Source organism: Halyomorpha halys, unplaced genomic scaffold (genome assembly GCF_000696795.3).
Source record: "Halyomorpha halys isolate HHAL.00 unplaced genomic scaffold, Hhal_1.1 Scaffold232.1, whole genome shotgun sequence".
Taxonomy (NCBI): Eukaryota; Metazoa; Arthropoda; class Insecta; order Hemiptera; family Pentatomidae; genus Halyomorpha; species Halyomorpha halys.
The window spans coordinates 278,904-284,607 of record NW_027111587.1 but is presented as its reverse complement, the minus strand read 5'-3'; the positions used below and the strand labels follow the sequence as shown (position 1 = coordinate 284,607).

The 5,704-nt window shown below is 32.7% G+C and overlaps 1 long non-coding RNA gene across 1 annotated transcript in view; it reads right to left on the bottom strand.

Moving 5' to 3' along the window:
- LOC136796290 (uncharacterized) overlaps positions 1 to 5,704 on the bottom strand; it is a 532,642-nt gene that overhangs the window by 372,434 nt on the left and 154,504 nt on the right. The window contains exon 2 of the long non-coding RNA XR_010843995.1: positions 632 to 674. This is a non-coding gene — a long non-coding RNA (uncharacterized lncRNA). The remainder of the gene's footprint in view (positions 1 to 631; positions 675 to 5,704) is intronic.

Here is a 5,704-nt window from a genome sequence, read left to right as displayed (position 1 = left end):
AAGTGAAATAACTTCTAGAGTATTTTTAATCTAAAATGAATTTTTCATGTTATCTATATGCTCTTAATACGGTCCTAATACTTTAAAAAATCAACCCATCTTTTAAGAGAAATCGTATTTCCACTATCGTTTTTCAGGATAATCATATACTTTTTTTCTAACTTCAAAAATGTTTCTTGAATGAAGTATAAATTTTTATATATTTAAAAATGTCATATATTTTTCTTTTGATTGATGATAAAAAATACATAATATAGGTAATATGTTTGAATACACTTCATACATGCCTGTTGAAATTAAGAACTATATTATCCTATATAGTATATTCTCTACACAAGAAAATTAATAAATACTGTATCTAACAATGCAACAAGGACAATCAATATTTGGCAAATTACGGGAAATGTTGTGCAATGAATTGCATTTTTTATCTCAAATATTATTTTCTTCATAATAAAGTTACAATAAATTCTAAAAATCAACTTTAAGCAACTTTTCCCTACTGATTAAAAGAATATAATAAATATCAGTCGTATTGTTTCACTACACAAAGAGTTTAAATATAACATAAAGGAATCAAAAACAGTGTATTTCAACTAATATTTGGAAAACTAAAAGCTAAACAACTTACCATTTTTGTTGAAGACTAAATGTAGCATCTAATTCCTGAATTCCTGAAAATGAATAAAATAAAACATTAATATAAATATTCCATGAAAATAATTTTATCTTAATTAACCTATTGGCCATTCATCACATATATTAATATTTAAAAAAAAAAACAATTTAGAAATGGTCGTTTATCACAACTTTCTTTATTAATTCACATGTATCTTCAGATTGAATAGAAATAAGAAAATGTGATATATTACAAAATAATAACAATAACATGAGTGGCATGATATAGACTCTGATTCAGTTGATCCGTTAGATTAAGAGATCCCTCGTTCAGCTTCTTTTTAGTCTTCTGTGGGGAATATTCAATGTAGCCGTGTCTTGTAAATTTCTGTTGCGTTGGTGGTAAAGTTTGTCATGAAATATGACAATTTGTATGATGTTTATATGTGGTCTTGTAAACCAGTCATATGTAAATCTGAGTGCCATTTTCCTTTTTTGCTGACCCATGGATTTGCGAAATATTTTATTTTATTAAATAAATCAAAACTTGTATCCTTTTTTGTCTCAACACTTTTTATTTTAACAGTCCAACGTTTCGGCCATTTTAGCCATCCTAAAGGACATCTTCAATTATAAATTCTTCCTCACATTAATTTAGAATTACTTTTGCATGCTATTCTGCCCAGGTCATTCATTAATTATAAGTTAAAAATCTATTTTTTATTTAAAATCACAAATATCTAATTCTTCTTATATTAAAATTATCCACAACAAAATCACTACCATATACACTAACCATTTTCTGTTGGCTTGGTGGTAAAGTTTGTCATGAAATACCTTGTATGATGTTTATATGTGGTCTTGTAAACCAGTCATATGTAAATCTGAGTGCCATTTTCTTTTTTTGCTGACCCATGGATTTGCAAAATATTTTATTTTAGTTCTTGTGCATATCGTCTGTGAAATAGAGAGGTATGGTATGGAGAGCAAAAGTGTCGCCAGTAGTGCAGACAATTACCTGGTAGTTTCATTTGCTGCAGAAACTGTATTCACGTTGTCGCTCGTCATATTCCCCCAATGAATGGAATTTCAAATAAAAATTACAACATAAAAAATAATAAATGCACGTCTTCAAATAGAGGAACAATGATTCGGTAATTAACACAAACTAAGAAAAAAAATCATTAACGTGTTTCAGAAATAAACGAATCAATTTCATAAACTTTCCAGTTAAAAGACTCACCCTACAGCATCATAAGTTTTGTACTTATTTTCCCATTAGTAGCTTTCCTAGCAATTTATTACGATTACAATAGTTCAACATACAAAGGATAATTCAGCATAGAACCCATTCAAAATTCACGATTCCAGCCATTCATAGAAGCGTAGAGGTATGCTGATAATACATGGTTGTGGGGCTGTTAAACCGCAAAGAGAAATGCCGGAGGAGCTGGAGTGGAGAGTTAGTAAGAACGGAATTCCAGTGAGCTAGTTTATATTCCACCCCCTATCCGCAATAAACCTGGCATATACAATGCCACCAAGGGAAGACAAGCTTTAAAAGTTGGCCTGAGGATTAGCTCTAACCCAACTACTTCCCTTGGCTAATTTGACCTTTTTCTGTGTGGCTGGGGTTCCTAATCCAGTAAAACTATTATAGGGGTGGTATTATTTAAAATGTTCTGAACAGAATAGTCCAGGGATATTTATATAAACCAACTAGTGTTATTGTCATATCTTAAAGGGAAAATAAAATGGTTGATCTTCTCGACACTTCATTCGTATTGAAGCCTGAAGCTTACCAATATTTTATAATTAAAATATTTATTAATATACAATGAACTACAAACTACGAACGAACGAATTCTATAACTGAATGACATCTTTCTATAACTACAATTTAAAAAAAAAACTGTACATTAAGAGAAATTTTCAGGAAGATCTATTTAAGAGAGTTGATTCGCCAGTCTAATTGTTTGTCAGTATATGATATGATGCGAGGGGAGGGACTTGGGCCCAGAACGCTCGGTTCGGAACGTTGCGGGTTCGATTCCTACCTGGTTAATATTTATTTTTGACGCTTCCACCTTGGTTAATACGCGGTGGTAACTTCAAAGGGTAGGAAAAAAGGACCACTAGGCCCACTTGCCGGACTAACTCCCTCCCCCCCATCAGTAACCAATACCAAAATACGTATATATTGAACGTCGGTGAGGTACTGGTAGAGGATACAAAATCTTTTTCATAGCCAAAAGGCATTTTATTTAGCATAAACAAGGACTGAAGAATTCTTTTTTTATCTTGCACAATAGTAAGCCTATTTGTTTGCCGTGGTGTAATGAATCCATTTTAGTGATGAAATAATTTAATATAAAGTGGTATTACTCAACTAACCATCCTATGCTACACTTTGCACTGACAGGACAAATAAGAAAAGACAAAATCCAGAAGCTTACCGCAAATTTGGAAAAAACAGCAGCAAATTTTGCATAAACAAAGAGCACAACATGATATTGTTGTGAAAGCTAGTTTTATAGTTAGTTCAAAATTGGCAAAATCATTAAAACCATTTGCCAAAGGAGAATTTATAAAGGAGTGTATGTTATAAATTTGCAGTATTTTGTGTCCTGAAAAGAAAAATGAATTTGGAAAAATTAGTTTGTCAAGACAAACTGATGTCCGACGTATAGAAATGATAGCTAATGATATAAAAACAACATTGATTGACAGTAAGGCTGGTTTTGAATCATTTTCCATGGCATTCGACAAGAACACCGATTTGTCCGAAATAGCTCAACTGGCTATATTTATTCTAGGTGTTGAGAAAGAGTTCACTGTTACTGAGGAATTGCTTGCTTTACAGCCGCTAAAAGAAACCACTACAGGAGAGAACATTTTAAGCTCAAAAGGTATTCACAAGTTTTGGCTTGCCATGGTCAAAATTAGATGGCGTCTGCACAGATGGTGGACCTTGTATGATCGGCTTACTTAAAGGTTTCATCGGAATTTTGAATGAAAAAGCAACTAAATTAAATGTGCAAAAAGATGATTTGATAGTTCTTCATTGCATTATCCACCAACAGAACTTGTGTTCTAAGTCCAGAATATTATGACTTTAGAATGTCATGAATGTGGTAGTAAAAACCATCAATTTTATTCGATCCCAAGGGCTTAACCATCGTCAGTTCAAGGCATTTTTGAATGAAACATCAGCCGAATATGATGACGTAACATATTATTGTGAAGTCAGATGGCTAAGCAAAGGGAAAATGCTGAAACGGTTTTACGAGCTTAGAAATGAGATAGCAGATTTTATGCAAATGAAAGATAAACCACTATCTGAATTGAGTGACCCAAAGTGGATATATGACTTAGCATTTCTGGTCGACCTTACAGGCTATTTGAATGATTTAAATTTAAAACTTCCCAAACAAAGAGAGTTAATAAATGATTTGTACAGCCATTTGAAAGCGTTTCAGAACAAAATCTTGTGGGAGGCACAGATGCTGTCTGGTAGCAGTTATCGTTTCACTACGCTCTCTGAGTATGAAAATATTGCTTATGCTCAATAAGCTGAAGGACTCAAGTTACTGTCGGAGAAATTTTCGAACAGATTTAGCGATTTCAAAACATGGAAGACATTCAATTTATTTGCTACAACAATACACTTGCAAATGGAGTTGATCGAGATTCAAGGAGAGTCACTCCTAAAATCTAAATTTGAAGACGTGGAGTTGTGCGATTTCTACAAAAAAAACACCTCGATGAAGACATTTTCCGCAGCTTAGAAAATTCGCAAGAAGATTAATTTGTGTGTTTCGTAGTACTTTTAAATGCGAACAGCTCTTTTCAATGATGAAAGTTAATAAATCAAACCATCGTATCAGATTAACTGACGATAATTTCGAATTTTTTTTACATCTTTGAATCAGTGTAATTAATTCAAATATCGATGGATTAATTTCCCAAATTCAAGCTCAAGTGTCTCGTTGATTTCGGTGTCGCTATTTAACTTTCGTAGTTTGTAATAATTCCAAATTTCATCCTAATGAGATGTCCAGCGAATCGAATCATTGTCTCAAGCGACGCATAACATACACAGCCTACACCGCACATACAGTGATGCCATAGCTATACATCTGAGTTAAACAATCTAAATTAATAATCTATCAGCTATAGTAAGGTGGGTATTAGGCCTATTGAACATGCAGTAATAGATGATGATGGATCCTTAACACCGTTGTCTCTGACTATTGAGTGACATGTATTGATGTGTATACGTCATGATTGCTGACAGTTTGATCGTTAAGATAATAGCATAATGGAGAGGAAGTCAAGTATCAAAGTCTCGAAAAAACATTAAATGCTCATATTTGGGATTCTGAAATGGTATTTTAGTCAACAAATTCAGAAGTAACGACACCTTTAAATCCATTACAATTGAGCAGAACAGGTCTCTGAATTTTCAGGTTCTTTTATTGTTTAATATTTTCCAATAAAAATAATTGGTATCTTGCTGTCGGTAAAACTAATCAACGACTATGTAATTATATGTTTATATACTTTAGTTCTATATTCACAGATTTATGCAGATAGGAAAAAATATAGTTTAAAAATTAAACGAGTACTGGATTATAAAAGGGAACAATTTTGATGCCGCTATAGGCTTGGAACACGTCGGTACAGGAACGGAATTAAAGTTGTCCTGATTTAAGCCGACCGCCGGCTTCCTCCAGTTAAAACTTGTGTGACAGTTGCATGGACTTGTTCAGCCTGCAGCGATAAATACTGTTGAAATAGAGCTGTCGTTCTAATAACAGTCGAGCTTGGCTCTCACCATTAATATGAAACTATAAATTGTTTACCTGCTGGGAAACTTATTTACATAATTTAGCATTATCATGTGAGACGATTAAAATATCTGATTCTAGTTAATAGTACATTTATTTAATTATTCATTTATTAGGGGTATTCATGATCTATGTTAAAGCGTGTTAAATCGAAAAACTCGTGTTAAATCGAAAAAAAATTGCCTTCTTTTGCCGTGGTAAAACGAAATAACATTTAACATGGCTGAGAGTCTGTT